Consider the following 19,450-nt stretch of genomic DNA (forward strand, 5'->3'; position numbering starts at 1 on the left):
TAAGATCGCACAGGGCAGGCCTTCTCCGAGTACCGTCGACTATGCAGTGTCATCTGGCAGCTCCTCGGGGGAGAGCCTTCTCTGTAGCTGCCCCGGCCCTTTGGAACGATCTACCCCCTGAGATCCGGACCCTCCCCACTCTCTCGGCCTTCCATAAGTCTGGTAAAACCTGTCTGTTCCGGCAGGCCTGGGGCTGTTGATCTGGATTGACCTTCAGCCCCATTAAGATCGAGTGCATGCTGTGTCCTTCTTTTAATTTGTTTTTGTCTTGTATTTTAAACTTTTTAAAATACTTTTAAACTGTTTTTATGTAAGCCGCCCAGAGTCCTTCAGGATTGGGCAGCATACAAATCTATTAGAATTGGAAATTGGATCCCTAAATTGCCCAAATTAACAGAAAATGAAGATAATGTTGGAGAATCCACACATCCCTAAATATTTTTTTCTTTCACTCTAACTAGTCACTCGCATGGAACAAGCTTAGATACAAGTCTAATGGCTCTTCATTATAGACTTCAATCTTTTCCCATTTCTGATAATTATTTTCTACACATAAGATGCTTTGAATTGTGCACCTGGCTTAGATCCCAGAAGTTTCAGCACTTTTGCACCTCCTCCTGTCTTAAATAACCTCTTTTCAATAGGCTTATACACTATACAGTGGAACTGAAGCCTGGAGGAGATCTCAGGTGTAATAATACACTATAACCTTAATTTCCCCTCACTTCATGTTCTATTAAGTACCTGATAGGAGATGCCTAGCTACATCTCATCTTCAACATGTTTTACCTAGATTGGGTACATCAGCAAGAAGCAAATAATTGACTTCTGAATTGCTATTGATTCTAATTTCCCAGGTAATTCAGAACTTCTGTGCAAATTATCTTAAATTAACATATGATCAGAGTTAGGATTCGAATTGCCTGTTTCGATCATTACTGTTTGTAGGATGAAATTCAGACAGGTGGGCTACCTGAGGTAATAGAAATCAAAGATTTTCAAAGTTGCGTATAAATCCTCTAGGGCAAAAGCATTATTTGGAGTTAAGAGACAGTTCCTGTTTTAAAGTAAGAGTAAAGACATGTTCATAGATACTTGAAATTCTTTCTTTTAGACGGGTCTCTTGTTTTCTTGGGGAGGAATCATCTTGGAAGGAGATACCGTAAGTGATTCCTTCACAGAGTCAGTGGGTAGTCTCTTTTTGAAAGTGGGGTGCAGTGGTGGGATTCAGCCAGTTCCCACCTTTTTGGGGGAACCGGTTGTTAACTTTCTAAGCAGTTCGGAGAATGGGTTGTTGGAAGAAATCTTATTTTGGTTTTTCCCCACTTTACAGGGCTAATCCTGTAAGGAAGGCAAGAAGGAAACATTCTGGTGTTGTTTCTAGCCTAATCTTTATTGCCCTGTTTATTATTTATTATTATTATTTATTAGTTTTGTATGCCGCCCACTCTCGGAAGACTCCGGGCGGCATTACAGAAACGGCCTCTCCAGTTAACCCTTATTACCATTGTAACAGTTAAGGTGAAGAGCCCCTCAACATGAATGACATTGAGTTGGCCATAATCCCATGGTCATATGATTACCAAGCCACGCCTACACAGCTGGTCATTAAGGACAGAGAACCGGTTGTTAAATTATTTGAATCCCACCACTGGTAGGGTGGTAGTTCTATTTCTTTGCAATGGGTATCTTTGCCAAACTGTCCAGAGCTGCTGAATCTGTGACTGATAGCTCCATGTTTGAAAGCATTGATTTGTAGATGGCAAATTTCTCAGTTAAGCACCTTTAAGCTCAGGACTAATTTAATTCACCTAGACTGGTAAATGTACAGTTCTGGGAAAGATGATTGGAGTTATTAATTATTCTTCAGTCATTTATTTTGAATTGTTCTGTAGCTTTGACCCTCTGCGTAAGAGCCGAGGTGGCGCAGTGGTTAGGGTGCAGTACTGCAGGCCACTTCAGCTGACTGTTATCTGCAGTTCAGCGGTTCTAATCTCACTGGCTCAAGGTTGACTCAGCCTTCCATCCTTCCGAGGTGGGTGAAATGAGGACCCAGACTGTGGGGGCGATATGCTGATTCTGTAAACCGCTTAGAGAGGGCTGAAAGCCCTATGAAGCAGTATATAAGTCTAACCGCTATTGCTATTGCTTCAAACCACTGCCCATGATGTACCTCTGAAATGAACTGATACAGAGACGTGTAAGAACTAACCCTAATTCCATCAAAAGTTCATTGGAGGAAGGCAGATCTAGAATAGCAAAACATGCAGAGGGGAAACTCACTTTTCTAATAGATACTGTGAATTCACATAGAACTTGAGCAGTGTAATTATTTTTTCCTCAATTTCTTAGCAACTTTCCTATAGGAGTCTTTTTGGCACTGGCACATGATTATGAAAGCACTACACTAGGGAATCCTGTTCCCTTCCATAAGGTATTTGACCGAGCATTGAAGCTACAAGAATAATTTTGCTCTCTGTATCCCTATATTTTATAAAATATATAAATATAAACCTGTTGTGGCCCAGCAGGAGCCGTTGGAGCTGGCACCAGACTCCGACAACGAGGGGCCCTATGAGTTGGCTCTGGAGGAGATAGAGGACCCTGGACAGGGTTTTGACTCCGAGCAGGGTGCAGAGAGACTGGTTGGCCATTAGAAGGCGCCTGAGCCTTGGACCAGTGGGGAGGAGACAAGGGAGAGTGATCCAGAAGCCAGCAGTGAGTTGTTTCTGGATGCCCAGAATTGAAGAGCTAATAGGCATCAGGAACAGTTACGCAAGTACAGAAGGTAATTGCGCTCAGCTGGTGGTCATTAGGCTCCTCTCCAGACTATAAAAAAGACTGCTTCTGCAGACACCCCTTTTGCAAAAGTCAACCCATTGACTAAAGAGAACTGTTGTAACTAACTTGGCAGGCTGGATTGCTGCCAAAGTTTGTCTGAGTTGCTGCCAAGGTCCTTATCTGTTTGTTTGCTTGGCTTTCAGCCACCAAGATGTTGGTATCTTGCTATTAAAGTACATTCTAGTTAAGCTTTTCTCGGCAGTCATTACTGGACGGAGGAGGGGGTCAGAACATAAACCTATGTGCAGAAAGCCTAAATTTACATGCATTTTCAAATCGACCTGGAATCACCAAAGTCTGATTCCTGTCAGGAGACACCAAGTTCCATGTTTAAAATAAAAATTGCCAGAAATGCTGCCGAGTGTTTGCTAGAGTTGCTATACTACTGGAAGGTAACAGTGAATTAGAAGTCCTTATTCAACATCAGACAGAATACAATGTTTCTACATCTCTGGATGGGAATTCTTGACGGTGGCCTTGTACCACATGTTTAGGTGCAGAAGATCCTAAATCATGCCCTTAGCTTCTACACATTGCAGTGGTGTGAGGGTTAAGGATACAGTCTTCTCTCGGTTAAGACAGTATGTGGAAACAGATTCTCCTACTTCCATATTTCTAAGGTTGAAAACCACATATGAAATAACCAACAGGATCTGTAGTGTGAACATTTTTGAGGGAGGCCCGAAGCCCTAAAACTTCATATACAAAGGTATGGTATCGACAGGGGTGGGTTCCTGTCAGTTCTAACCTCTTCTATAGAAGAGGTTCCACAAATCTACAGTGCCGTTTAGAACCGGTTCCAGCTCCCTCCCCCTGCCCGTCCACAAATCATCAAGATGAAGAGCGAGAGGAGGAATTCTGGGAGTTGAAGTCCACAAGTCTTAAAGCTGTCAAGTTTGAACACTCCTGGCTTTTGTTTTTTTTCTAAAGGGTTAGGGATGCAAGGGTCTTATAACTTGACAGCTTTAAGACTTGGGTGCTTCAAATGCCAGAGTTCCTGAGCCAACATTTTGGTTGCTAAGCAAGAGCATTGTTCAGTGAGTTTCACCAAATTTTACAAGTTGGCCACGCCCACCCAGTCACATGACTGCCAAGCAATTCCCACTCGGTCACATTACCTCCACTAGACCGATTAGATCCCACAGATTAGGCCTCCTCTGAATTCCATCTGCCGGCCAATATTGACTGGCGACTACCCGGAGGAGAGCCTTCTCTGTGGCTGCTCCGACCCTCTGGAACGAACTCCCCGTGGAGATTCGAACCCTCACCACCCTCCAGGCCTTCTGCAAAGCCCTTAAAACCTGGCTGTTCCGACAGGCCTGGGGCTAAAGAACTGCTGCCCCCGTCTCGAATTGGTATGACTGTTGTGTTTTAATTTTGCATTGTTTTTTATGTTGTTTTAAATTCTGTTTGTATCCCCTTCCCTGTTGAGTTGTGAGCCGCCCTGAGTCCCCTTCGGGGGAAAAGGGTGGCATATAAATAAAATCAACATAACATAACATAACATAACACATGGCCGGCAAGCCACTCCCACAAATCAGGCCACACCTACAGAAGAGGTTCCAAAAAATTTTGAAACCCACCACTGGTTATTGAGCAAAATGAGTGAATAAAGCCAGATAATATGGTGCAAGATTTGGAGACTTGTGTCCTTTCCCAAAAACGTGACCTTTCTAAGATTCTGCTTCTTTATTGCTTTTATTTGTAAAAAGGAAATCCTTACAATAACTTTTGTGAGTGTAAACCCCCAACAGGAAGAACTTCTTGCAAAGCTTGATGTCATTTCTTTATAATGGTTTTTTACCAGGGAAAGAAAAAAAAGAGAGAGAAAAAAATATAAACAAAACATAAGATCAATTTTTAAGCCTTGGGGTTATATTGCTGATGCTTGATTCTCCTGCAGATTGAAAAGGTAACGAATAGCACAAGGCCGAAATGAGTTACCAGATTAATGGCAAGGGATACATATTAAGTTACAACTTTGCAGTTCACCTCTTGAACTCATTGTTTTCAAAGTCTGAACTGATTCACAGTTTCTAGAATGATGGAAGGTAGAACTGGGAAAGAGCTCCATTTTGTTTCTTACGACGCTATCATAATGACCCAGCAGGAGAGTAACTGCTTAGAAAACCAAAGCACAATCTAAAAAGAACCAACTCTATGACTCTATAATATTATAGGAATGCCCTGGGAGACAGGAGGAAGACAGGAGAAAGGCTAGGCAATGGTCAGATAAGAAGTGTGTGTGTATGTGTGTGTCAGTGGTGGGTTTCAAAAATTGTTCGAACCTACTCTGTGGGTGTGGCCTCCTTTGTGGGAGTGGCTTGCCACCCATGTGACCGGATGGGAGTGGCTTGCCGCCCATGTGACCGGATATGAAGATGCCGACGACACTTGTCAGAACCACCTTAAATTACCTCACACACAGCACTGGCATGCATAAGAATAGGATGTCAACTTGTTTTTTAAAAGGCATCTTTGGTTTGCGTTAAAACAACTTCAACACACGCAATGTTCTGATTGCACCACAAACGCAGTAGTCATCCTTACCTTTCACAGAGGCACTGAGTTTTAGAAATATGAGCATGATAGTGTAGAATAATCATATCAAAGGACCAGTGGTGGGTTTCAAATTTTTTTGGAGCCTCTTCTGTAGGTGTGGCCTGCTTTCCGGGTCCACTGGTGGAACCTCTTCTAACCGGTTCGGTAGATTTGATGAACCGGTTCTACCGAATAGGTTCCAACTGGTAGGAACCCACCTCTGGAAGCAAGGGTTGTGTGACAAATATATCAGAGAGGATCCTCCCCACTGTAAAGATGAGGGGAGAGAGATGTACTTTCAGACTTCCAACATTCTTTTAATATAATTTTACAATAAATGTAGAGCTAGTACTTCTGGGTGCTAATCTTGTTCAGACTGTCTTGCAAGATCAACAGACTTGATTATATAGCCAGGAAGCCCTCTTGTGCTCTTTAGTCAAGAAAAAGGCTAGGTTCTTATGTCTATATCAAGCAAGACAAAAGGGGGCTGTTCTGTGATACAAGCTAGGGTTACGGTACTGTTCTGACCCCCCCTCATCCCACACCAACACACTCCGAGCCAAAGATACTTTACGGAATTTATTAACAGACAGACAGGTCCTTGGCAGCAAACCGGCACAGATAAGCCTTGGCAGCAATCCAGCCTGCCAAGCTCATAATACTGTTCTCCAACATTCGTTAATGCGTTGACTTCTGCAAAAGGGGCGTGTGCACAAGCATTCCTTTTATACTCTGGAGAGGAGCCTAATTACCACCAGCTGAGTACAATTACCTCCTGTAACTGTGCAACTGTTCCTTACGCCAATTAGCTCTCCGGTGCTGGGCATCCGGGAACAACTCACTGCTGATTTCAGGATCACACTCCCTTGTCTCCTCCCCTCTGGTCCAAGGCTCAGGCGCCTCCTGCTGGCCAACCAGCCTCTCTGCACCCTGCTCGGAGTCGGAACCTTGTCCAGGGTCCTCCACATCCTCCAGAGCCGACTCATTGGGCCCCTCGCTGTCGGAGTCTGGTGGCAGCTCCAACGGCTCCTGCTGGGCCACAACAGGGTACCATATACCAGAATTCCAGATACAATTGGGGAAAAAAGTTCTAAAAGAACACTTGTTCCAAGTCCTAAGCAGCTGGTGATTGGATATTGCATTTACCCATGGATTGGCAGAACCACAATATTTATCATGTTGAGTAAAGAGGAACAGCCAATATACAATGATAAAAAAAGAATAAAGCCCCCCATCTGGGTGACAGTAATCAGTCAAACAAACCACTTGATGGGCTCTACCCCACTCTAGGTTCCCTGGCCCTGTTGGCAACACCAAGTCTTCAGGGCCTTGCAAAAAAAGTGTTAAAGTGGGGGCCAGTCTAATCTCTGCAGGGAAGATATTCTAAAGGAAGGGAGCCACCACAGAGAAGGTCCTTCTTCTAGGTCCTACCAGATATATGAGGCTGACTTCATTGGGCAAGTTCGTACATTTTCTTCACCAAAACTTCTATTATGGTGTGGTGGTACATTGGTTAGAATGCAGCATTGCAAGCTAACTTTGCCCACAGCCAGGAGTTCAATCCTGACTGGCTCAAGGTGGACTCAGCCTTTCATCCTTCCAAGGTTGGTAAAATGAGGAACCAGATTGTTGGTGAAAATATGCTGACTCTGTAAACTGCTTAGCCTTAGAGAGTACTGTAAAGCAGTATGAATATGTATATAAGTCTGTGCTAAAATAGCTTCGTGCTATTTTAAATCGGAAAAGATGGAAACAGCAGAGGCGCCTATGTGTGATCATGCAGTTAATTATTTCATCCACAAAAGCAATTAGAAACTGAGGTTTTTTTCCCCTAGGAATAACCTATGTAACATTTTTGAAAATAGGTTTGATTATTATAATTGTATTTAGCATGAACTATACAGCAGAAGTTATTTGCTGATTTCTCTGGTTCCACCACAAAACCGCATTCGACTAAAGGGTGCTCGACGAAACCGCATAGCTGACGTCATCACAGCGTGACAACAGCGCGGAGAAAAAAGCACGCTGTAAACGCTAAACCTAAAATTAACCCCTAAACCTAAACCTAACCCCCCTAAACCTAACCCTTAACCTAACCCTAAACCTAACCCTAAACCTTAACCTAACCCTAACCCTAACCCTAACCCTAACCCTAACCCTAACCCTAACCCTAACCCTAACCCTAACCCTAACCCTAACCCTAACCCTAACCCTAACCCTAACCCTAACCCTAACCCTAACCCTAACCCTTAACCTAACCCTAACCCTAACCCTAACCCTAACCCTAACCCTAACCCTAACCCTAACCCTAACCCTAACCCTAACCCTAACCCTTAACCTAACCCTTAACCTAACCCTAAAGCTAACCCTAAACCTAACCCTAAACCTAACCCTTACCTTAAGTTGAATCAGCTTGCTTTCAAAGCGCTATTTAAAGCGCCCTTCTTTCTCCACGCTCGCTGTTGTCGCCCTGTTGATGACGTCAGCGATGCGGTTTAATCGGGCGCGTTTTAGTCGAGCGCGGTTTTGTCGTGCCATGGATTTCTCTAGAACATAAAGGATAGTTATTGAGCAATATTTAACTGCATGTTTACTGCATGCAGTTTCACAACACAAAGGCATTTTTTTTATTAAAATGGAAACCACCATCCAAATCTGCAATTTCTAAATCAGTTGGGAGGCACTTGCTTAACCTGATGAGATTTAGATTCATCCAGTGAGCCATGTTACAATTATTAAAATAGGTTGTGCATGGGACACACAATAAATTTTAAAGTTCTCTTGATGCTACGTATTATCATACATGGTGGACCTGCCAAAAGGTTAAGGCATTCTGGATAAAAATATGGTGGGTTATGCAAAATATCTTTAAAAGAAGGATAAAGTTTACTCCTCAGTTATTCTTACTAGGTATATGTACTGACTTTACAGTGGTAGAGACTAACTTGATTATGCACCTAATAACGGCAGCAAGACTGTTGGTGGAGCAATACTGGAAGAAGGAAGACCTGCCTACAATCCAAGAATGGACATTGAAAGTCACAAACTTAGCCGAGATGGCTAAAATATCGGCATATCTTAAAGATCACTCAAATGAGAGATATAAACGAGACTGGAAAAAATGGATTGACTATATACAAAATAAATACGGGACCAAGAAATTCCAGTTAGCCTATGATTTGATTTAAATTGTTTAAAGTTAGTTCAGCAAGAAGAAGCTAAGGTCAATGTAGAATGTCATTAATTTCTTTATTTCTTTTTTCTCCATAGATTTTAGACTGTGTTTGTTAAAAATCCATACCGTGTACAGGTTCTGGGAAGTCGGGGGGGGGAAGGAGGAGGGGGGTAGGGGGGGTGGAGGGTGGGAGGGGCATACAAAAAAATTGTACTTCGATGTTTTAATGATTGACGAATGATGAAATATTTGGGTTTTAAAAGAAATAAAACCTTTGAAAAGAAAAAAAATTTTTAAAGATGCTCTGGTCTTAGTATATGTCATTAACTTGAGTAATAAACTAATCCGAGAAAATTATGTCAAAATATATCGTCAGTAAAAAGTGAAGGAGCTAGATTGTTTCTTTGTTGTATTTTGAATGAACTGATAAAAGCTCCAGTAGGGAGACAGGTGTGTTATTCTCCAATGTTCCTAATGGTACTGTCACTAACACTTGCCAACTAACACATCTGGAGGACAAATGGTGCAGAAGTCTGATTTCTGGGTACCAAAACATATGGGAAATGTATCCAAATTCCTCCGAGATTTGGCAAATAGACTCTGTGGTTCATCGTCTTTCTTTTCAAACAGGAGAACGATTTGAGGTTTCGGAAATATCAACATTCTTATTTAGTTTTAAAAACCACTCGTTCAAGAAGGTTGAAACTAGACAGAGTCCCATATTGACCTTGTTAATATGGAGAGAGTGAATCTGTAGGGAACAGTCCAAACACAGCAAGGGGAGTTGAATCCCTTCCCAATTAGGTGAATAGTCGAGCCGAGGTGGCGCAGTGGGTAGAGGGCAGTACTGCAGCCACTTCAGCTGACTGCTAGCTGCAGTTCGGCGGTTCAAATCTCACCGGCTCAAGGTTGACTCAGCCTTCCATCCTTCCGAGGTGGATAAAATGAGGACCCAGACTGTGGGGGCGATATGCTGACTCTGTAAACCGCTTAGAGAGGGCTGAAAGCCCTATGAAGCGGTATATAAGTCTAACTGCTTTTGCTATTGCTAGTCCTGAGAATCTCTCATAAGCACTTTTTCATCTGATTTCCTCCAGCAAGAAATACCAGAAATTGTTCTGATTGTGCAGTTGGGAATGGCAAACCAGCTGAATTGCTAGTTCCTTTATCTCACCAAGTGCTTGTATGGACAAATGTATTTGTCGAAATAATGCGTTGCTCTGTTATAATTATTGAAATTCAAGATTGCGTGCATCTGTGGTTTGTATAAACCTGCTGATCACTAGAGATCACATAGGTGTAAAGATATGTAGCAGGCTGCACGTGTTTTATCTTCTCCTTTTCCATGTATTTTTGTATGTCATCTGTGTAAGATGCCTTTATTTACCCAGAAATTTCATCCCTCTCAGTTCAGTTCCTTTTTTTCTTGTGTCACTCATGGTCTCAGATGAATCCGCCCCCCTCTCTTTACAATGGCCCTGTTGGACATCTCACAGAGATACACCTCAGAGAAACTGAGCATTATAGTTTTGAATAGCTTGATTTGTTTGACAAACGGTATTAATCTATCCATCCTTAAGATCAGAATGCCTGAGGCATAAGTTAGGAAAGTTGGTTGTGTGTGTTTTTATGTTCTCTGTGCTTTTTCACAGATTCATAGTTTTAATTTTGACTGTTTTAGATGCATTTATTGGGTTTTCTTTCATTCAGTGTTGCACACCCACCCAGAGTCATTTTTTGTGAGATGGTAAAACAAATAAATGATAAATATGATAAAATATGATAAAACAAATAAATGATACCAAAACCTGAGGATGTTCTTCAAGTACAGTTCTATTCTATAATATTGGGATTTAAAAAAACAATGATTGTTTCAATAATTAAATTGATTGTTATAACACAACGGTTATATCAACCTTTATTTAAAGTAAAATGCATTTATTTATTGACATTATAATTATATACCTCTCCTATTCTGTGAGAAGGCAACATAGGAAATAGTTTTCACTACCTCATTTTATAGTAATGTTAAAGTTTAATGTGTTTATCCCTTTATTTTCCCACCAAAATAGATGGGAAACTGCATAATTATATTGCCAGTGGATAACTAACTTGGAAGATACTAGACTTGTGAAACATAGTTGTCATGGATGATGCAGTCCATGAGTTACATGTGAAGGCAAAACAACAAATCCATTGAAAACTACAGAGAGAGAATCTATAGAGAGATGTCATAGGTGGCAGTTCAGTGCACACATGGTAAAGATGACTTCACTTTCCTTCTGAAAGAATTCCTCTTTCTGTTCATCAGTATAATATTCATTCAATTCAATTCATTCATTCAAATATTCATTTGGGGATGATGTAACACCATACTAAATGGAAATGTCAGTTCATGGATGCAAAGGTAAGGTTTGATGCATATTATAAAAGGGATAAGGACTGTAAGGAAGAGAATGTCCTTCAGAAAATGTGACCAACCATATCCCTGAGATGCCATTGAGAATGAATCCTTGGATCTACTCAGATCTGGAACCCATCTTTTGCACAAAGAAGCATTTTGTGATCCACTTCTAATTATTTCTCTCTGTCACACACTCATAAATCTATATGTTGATCATTCACAGAGGTGGGTTCCTACCAGTTCGCATCTATTCGGTAGAACCGGTTCGTCAAATCTACCGAACCGGTTAGAAGAGGTTCCACCAGTGGACCCGGAAAGCAGGCCACACCTACAGAAGAGGTTCCAAAAATTTTTGAAACCCACCACTGGTCCTTGGATATGATTATTCTACACTATGATGCTCATGTTTATAAAACTCAGTGCCTCTGTGAAAGGTAAGGATGACTACTGCGTTTGTGGTGCAATTAGAACATTGCGTGTGTTGAAGTTGTTTTAACGCAAACCAAAGATGCCTTTTAAAAAACAAGTTGACATCATATTCTTATGCCAGTGCTATGTGTGAAGTAATTTAAGGTGGTTCTGACAAGCGTCGTTGGCATCTTCATATCCGGTCACATGGGTGGCAAGCCACTCCCATCCGGTCACATAGGCAGCAAGCCACCCCCACAAAGGAGGCAACTGTAAGTGTGGCCTGCTTTCCGGGTCCACTGGTGGAACCTCTTCTAACCGGTTCGGTAGATTTGACGAACTGGTTCTACTGAATAGGTGCGAACTGGTAGGAACCCATCTCTGGTTGAGTCCCACTTTATGAAAAAGTCAAAATAATTATTGCAATGATCAAATTTACCTTCTTGGGAGTGAACTGTGTGGCAGAAAATGAAAATGTGATGTTCCCAAGGCTGCTTGGTAAAAAAGATTGTGCTTCTGACTGCATTCAGAGCAAAATAAAAAGATTAAAAACAAATTCCACCCACAGAATGACTAGTTATTTAAATTTTGATTCACACCAGGACAACTTTTGTACTCTTGCCAAAATAGCCCTTTTTTTCTGGCTGCAAGAGACAGGAGATTGACCTCCACTTAAACACCCTGAGGTAAGAGGAGTAGCCAGTGGAAATTATTTATAACCTGACCAGCTCATTTAATTTCATTCTCTGAAGCCGACAGTGCTTGACTGACATAGCAATAATGGACAGCGAACTTTTGTGCCAATTAATTGTTAATGAGAGGTTTGATTAGCAAATAAAGTGCCTATTAGGTAACTGATTGTCTTTCTTTTATAATACCAGAGGTCAACTTTTTAAAACAACTGAAAAGCCATACTATAGCTAGGGAGGGGGTGGGTGGGCAGGAAGCTATTTAAAATTTAACCCTAACTTTCTTGAGGTTGAATAACATTGCTTCAGTGCAGTTGGAAAAAGGGAAACTGATCTACAAGAATAATCAATCAGACCATAATTAATGAATCAGCAATTTCTGGTTTCCTTCAGAAAAGCAAATCATTTCTATTTCACTTAGTTTGGCTGTTGCCATGTTACACAGCCAGATGGGAAAAAATATCCCACTGTATAAAGTGAAGCAGCAACTCAATTCAAGTGCAGCCAGCAGATGCTTTAAGTAGTCTACTCGCTATAGAAAGATACATTTTCTCAAAAAAGGTGCTGCTTTTTGCAAAGGGCATTAGTCTCACTAAACCTTTAGATATCATCAATAATGTCCGCAAGCTTGCAGATGGAATGGATTTGCAAAAATCTTTTGAGAAAGATTCTCAGCAAAAGGGCTAAGCCAATAATATCTGTCCATCCCCAGGTAAGAAAATTGCTCCTGTTATGCATCAGTTACTGGTTAAATGACCGAAAGCAAAGAATGCAGACAAAAAGTAAGAAGAATAGAGCAAAATTACTTCAAAAAATAGCTTCCTGAAAAGATCTGTGCTGTATTGAAATTGATGCTTTTTAAACCTGTTCATTAACAATGGTTTGCTACTCTTCTCCTTAATATGGTGTTGGAACTATTGGCCCACCTTGGACATAACAGTGGCTGAACGCAAACTGTTTTATACTGATATTATTTATTTCTATTATACATTTTTGTGTAAAGTAATACAGGTGATGAAAGAAATGTCCTTCTGGGTTCGGCTCCAAGTGGGGAAAAAGACACCATGGAGGCTGCTTGGAAAGATGGTTTATTGGTGGACAGGGCCATATGCCTTGAGCTCTGAACAGAAAAGGTGATCACATGCTTCAATGTTGCTGGAGAAGAAGAGAAGAGCTGAGGGAGGGGCTTGCTAGGCTTTTTATAACCTGTTCAGTCCCACCTCTCTGTTTCCTGTTCCTGTGTAAGAAATGTATTCTGATTGGTTGTCAGACTCCCATAGACCCATGCAGGGGCAACTCTCTAGGCTGTGTTTTGAATTCAGGTTTGGTTGAGTTCTCAGATGCCATGTGGGGAGTTGGGGCCAATATTATCATGCTTTCCTGTAGCTGAAGTGGAGAACTCTTTATTATGTAAAGTGGACTACCTTGGCCTTCTTAATGGCCCATTAACACAGTGGGGATGGGCAGGAAGCTACAGGGAGCTATTCTGTCTTTAAAAACATGTTTCTTCCTTTTCATATCCAGAGAAATATTCTGCCTTTTCAATATTTCCTAGGATATTTCATTTTTCTGGGAGAGGGCTGGGTGATAACTTCCTACAATACAGGTTTTTAATTGCTCACTTTAGCAAACATGGGGCCGGTTTTTTTGAGGGCTGGCCTCTCCTCAGTTATATTTACCTGTCCCATCAGTGAAGCTGAAGCTGTTCCCAACCCAGCTGGCCTTCCAGAAAGGCCTTTAAAACTTGGTCCTCTCATAGCAGTTATAGCAGTTAGACCTATATACCGCTTCATAGGGCTTTCAGCCCTCTCTAAGCGGTTTACAGGGTCAGCATATTGCCCCCAACAACAATCCGGGTCCTCATTTTACCCACCTCGGAAGGATGGAAGGCTGAGTCAACCTTGAGCCGGTGAGATTTGAACAGCCGAACTGCAGAACTGCAGTCAGCTGAAGTAGCCTGCAGTGCTGCACTCTAACTACTGCGCCACCTCGGCTCTACCTGAGGTTCCCATAATAGAGTGAAATCTGCTAGATGTTTGTCAGGGGGCAAGTAAAGAGGACTCCAGTTAATAGACTAACCTGTTAGTCCATCATCAAATTGTTAGCCCTGTATCAATACATTTTGGTACAACATATTCACAATTAGTAATAACATGTAATGTAACATTAGCATATAATATTGATTGTGCTAAACCCCAGCCCCTTTCATACCTGTAATGTTCTTTGATTACAAGATAAGACAGACTGAATGCTTCCAATATCTTCTTTTAATATGACATTAGAAGCATCGGTATGTCTTATCTTGCAATCAAAGCAGACTTCTTAGAAGCATTTTTATGTTAATATTTTTAAGTTACTATAACAAATTGATAGGATACTACAAAATTGGTGAGATAATAAATGTTTGACTTTTATCTACATTACAAATATCATGGAGGTTTTTTTAACTTTATCACTAGACATATATTTTGACTTTTTTATGGAATACAAATAAAAATCTCTACAAACACAATTATCAAGTGTTTATGTAAAGACCCTGATTTAATGCAATGAGCTGAACAGCATTTATGGGAAATTCCATTTTTCCTTTATTCACATGACAAATTTATAATTTCAGTGTAAAAAATGCAGATTAATTTTTTTAAAGCCAGGGACCAAGTCTGCATAGTAATATCCTAATATCTTAAATTAGTGATTGCAAATCATTTTTCTTATGTCTAAAGGACATAGGAAAAGTATAACATGCTACATGGGGGAAAAAATAACCTTCTTAGGTTTTAATTACCCAAGGAGAAAAATGTATATTTGATGTAGTATATTAGCTCTTAATTTCATAATCAGTTTCTATCTTCATTAAGCCTCAGAGCTTGAATATAATCTTATATTTCTACTGATTTTGAGTGTTGTCCTTTAATTTCCCATGAATGCTGAAGATCTATCCAATAAAATAATATTAGTTTCATAGAATCATCTGCTGCTGAAACAGTAGAATTATCTGGCCAAGTGAATGGACTGCTTCATGTGGAGTTGAAGGGTGTATTAAACTAATAATAACAACTAACAAGTAATTTACAGTGTCTTTTGGTTTTCCTGCTTTTCATGCAATATTAGCTGGTTTCAAATGAAACTATTTTCTCCTCCAAAGTAGGGGTCTTGGATGCAAAATGTTGTGCTGTTCAAGATGATCTACATTTTTTCAGTTTGTTCTTGCTTACTTGTCCTAGGGACCTGGAATGATGGGAAAATACTGGAGATTGACTGTATAATCAATTATTAGTATGTCAGGGGCTCTGCTCCTATGTCTTCTGGGGTAGCCAGTTTATTGTTGCTGAATAATGAGGTTCTTATTTTCCTGCATTCTCATCTGGAATTATGAATCTGTGCCGTGACTCGTCAAAACCGCGGTCCACAAAAGTGCGCTCGTCGAAAGCGCGCATTTGACGTCATCACAGCGTGACGAAAAAATTTAAAAATTGAAATAAAAATAAAAATAAAGCAAGCCGATTCACATAAAGGTAAGAGTTAGGTTTAGGGTTAGGGTTAGGGTTAGGGTTAGGTTAAGGGTTAGGGTTAGGTTTAGAGCGTTAGGGTTACGTTTAGCATTAAGTTAAGGGTTATCGTTAGGTTTAGCGTTAGGTTAAGGGTTAGGTTTAGGGTTAGATTTAGGGTTAGGTTAAGGGTTAGGTTAAGGGTTAGGTTTAGGGTTAGGTTTAGGGTTAGGTTTGGGGGGGTTAGGGTAAGGTTTTCGCTTTATTTTTACATTTATCGATCACAGCGCGATGTTTTCGTCGCACTGTGATGACGTCACGTACGCCCTTTTGTCGAGCGCGCTTTTGTCTACCGCGGTTTTGTGGTGGAACCATCTGTGCATGATATAATATATCGGCCTATATTTTAGTAATAGAATGACTTACCTGCTAGTTTTTTCAAAAGTGCTTTTACAGAGTAATCTATTCTTCCACTATAATTATGGATGTCAAGTAAAAGATGGAACGAGTTCCTTTCTGGCAGGCAAAGAAGCAGTTTAAACCAGAAAACCAGAGAGGAATAAGCTTATCAGCTGGATAGGTTTATTTGCAAGGATATTAAAGTTCCTGAGTCAATTGAGGACAATGAAATGTAGCATAGATATAGAGACCCTGACAATCAGAAATTGAGTCAATTCTGGGGAAAAAATGCAAGCATACATGCAGGAAGAGTAATATATACCAGAATCAGTCAAAGATAGGAGGTAGAACAGGATATTTGTAATTGTGAGAATTGAAGGTCTTCCAATGTATGTTGATGTGTTCAGTTAAACAAACAAGATAAAAACAGTTGCTTAACTGTCACCTGCGATGGTTGACAACACGTTTGTTTCAAAACATTGGAACAAAAAGACATTGTTAGCTATTTTGTATAACTAGTAGGCTGTGTCTGTGCATAAACAGAAAATTGATCTTAGCTTAGTTCCAACAAATGTCCAGAATATATTAGTCTTAAACTGAGATTATATACCTGTTGTGGCCCAGCAGGAGCTGTTGGAGCTGCCAGACTCCGACAGCGAGGGGCCCTATGAGTTGGCTTTGGAGGATGTGGAGGACCCTGGACAGGGTTCCGACTCCGAGCAGGGCACAGAGAGGCTGGTTGGCCACCAGGAGGCGCCTGAGCCTCGGAGCAGTGGGGAGGAGACAAGGGAGTGTGATCCGGACCTCAGCAGTGAGTTGTTCCTGGATGCCCGGCACCCGAGAGCTAATAGGCATAAGGAACAGTTGCGCAGTTACAGGAGGTAATTGCACTCAGCTGGTGGTAATTAGGCTCCTCTCCAGACTATAAAAGGAATGCTTGTGCACGCGCCCCTTTTGCAGAAGTCAACACATTAACTAATGTTGGAGAACAGTATTGTGAGCTTGGCAGGCTGGATTGCTGCCAAGTCTTATCTGTGCTGAATTGCTGCCCAGGCTTGTCTGTGCCAGTTTGCTGCCAAGGACCTGTCTGTGAATAAATTCCGTAAAGTATCTTTGGCGTGGAATGTTTTGGTGTGGGATGAGGGGGGTCAGAACATACACCCATAGCAGGGGTGGGCTTCAAAAATTTCAGCAATGGGTTTTCTGCTCAGTTGCTAGGTGGACGTGGCCTAGTCGGCCTCCTGCATCATGGCGGGGGGGAGTTTTTACCATCCCCAGACTCCAGAGGCTTTTCTCGAGCCTCTGGGAGGGCGAAAACTCCCTCCTCTGGACTCCGGAGGCCTTCCAGGAGGCCCATTTCCCCCCTCCCTGAACCTCTGGCGGGCCCTGCATTTACCTCACATCCAAAACGGGCCACATGGAAACTCCTGGGAGCGGTGTGGTTGGGTGGAAGGGGTGGGGCAGGACCAGTGGTGGGTTCCTACCAGTTCAGCCTGGTTCAGCCGAACCGGTAGTAACTGTGTGACCTGGGTTGCTGGAACCGGCAGCAACTCAGGCCTGCCACACCCCCGAACTGGTTCTCCCAGCGGTGCCTATGGCTATATTTTGTTTTTTGCTTTTGTGCGTGCGCAGAGCAATTTTAGTTGTACAGCGCATGTACCCACAGGGTGCATGAAGTGCACCTGGCGCATCGTCAAGCAAACCGGCAGTAGTCTCTGCTGGAATCCACCCCTGGCCAGCCAGGAGTGGAGTTTTCCAAACCCGCCATAACATTAGCTAAGGGTTCTCCCAAACCCGGGCGAACCCATAGCATCCCACCCCTGACTCATAGGTAGATTACAATTCACCTATTGGCACAGATGCAGTGGCCAGACTGCTACTGGGGAAAACCATCACTGCAGAATTACAGCAATCTTAAGTTCTCAGCATTGGATACCAAAAGGCATAAGTGCTGGTGATAACCAATAAGGTCTTTATGGTATGGCACTGAAATATATTAGAGACCCTGCTTGCCAAGTAATACTCTGCTCTTCCTGTCTGAACATCAGGGCAAAACCTGCTAGGGATCCACCTCCAATCCCCGGCCCTTGAAATAAAGGGGGTGTAACACACAGGGGTGAAAGAATCTGACAGGTTCTGGAAAACTGGAAGCAGAAATTTTGAGTTGTTCAGAGAACCGACAAGTGCCACCTCTGGATGGCCTCAGAGTGGGGAGGGAATGGGGATTTTGCAGTGTCCTTCCTTACCACGCCCACCAAGCCACGCCCACAGAACTGGTAGCAAGAAAATTTGAATTTCACCACTGGTAACACACTATCCCTGAATGTGAAATTAACCTCTTCCTTCTACTAAAACCTATTTTGTTTCAATTGGTCTTTGGACCCAGAAGCCATTTAGGATCTATTATTACATATTAAGATTGTTAGATAAGACTTTGTGTTGCTTCTAAGTTATTGAGTTAACTCTTATGCTTATACTTGTGTGCATCACACAGAGTTGGTCAGATGGGACAGGTTATAAATGCTGTAAAATAATAAATACATAAGTAAAGGCTACCCAGCCAGAATTCCATTGGGAAAGAGAAATAAATGTAAGCAAATATTGATATTGGGAGGCAGCTGCCGAAGTTTTATATCTGTCTTTTGCCTCACCTATTGAATTATTCCATTTTAGTACTGTTTTGTCTCCTCTCTGTTGAATTTTTATAACACACGCACCCAAACTCATACATTCACACATCATTTATTGTGTATATTCAACAGATAAATATTAGAAATGGGAAATGGGAAACTGAGTGTGCCTGTGCGTTAATCATTAGTTTGAAAGCATCCAAGCCACTTCAAAATGAATCTGGGGAAAAAGCCGTTTACTGGGTGTTTGTTTTGCTCTAAATTAGCAATTTCCTTATTGACCATTATGAGCAAGCATCTCAGCTGGAACTATATTGGAATCCGAGCTGCCAAAAAAAGATCATGAAATGAGAAATAAAAAGCATATGGAGGGGAGAACCTTCAAAGTTTGCCTTGCTGGTCTGGTGGAAAGCATTCTGGCGGGTAGCCATCTGCACCCGCTGAAGAGTGGGATCCAGGGATGACACTGATCGATTTAACAGTAGGAAAGTATTAATGATATGCAGCTCTGATGGCTGAGCCACTTCACACTCATTTGCATTTCCATTCATCATCTCAGCATTTATCATTATGAGGCGAATGCCAGAACTAATTAAAGTCTGGGCTAACAGGGTGACATGAGGGACCCAGCCACCACTTCTATGGAGGAAAATGAGGGAAACATTCCAGCAGGAACCATACCAACTTTACACCAAACCTAATTAACTTAATTCCTAACTAAACTGTTAGAAGCTCCTTCATTTGGACAATCTAACAAGGCTGGATTTAAGTTACATGAGTGATTCCCTCCTCTGTGATTTTGTAACACTGCTTTATGCAACCTTTTTCAGGTAGGCTAGGTTTCTCTAATTTCTTGGCAATCGTTTTACCTCTGG

General features: G+C 41.6%; 1 pseudogene; it reads right to left on the bottom strand.

Moving 5' to 3' along the window:
* LOC148044498 (uncharacterized) overlaps positions 1–19,144 on the bottom strand; it is a 45,817-nt pseudogene extending 26,673 nt beyond the window's left edge.
* Between the last annotated feature and the right edge of the window lie 306 nt (positions 19,145–19,450).

Source organism: Thamnophis sirtalis, unplaced genomic scaffold (assembly GCF_051295495.1).
Source record: "Thamnophis sirtalis isolate CommonGarterSnake01/CBP01778 unplaced genomic scaffold, rThaSir2_p1.2 scaffold_8, whole genome shotgun sequence".
NCBI classification, from domain to species: domain Eukaryota; kingdom Metazoa; phylum Chordata; class Lepidosauria; order Squamata; family Natricidae; genus Thamnophis; species Thamnophis sirtalis.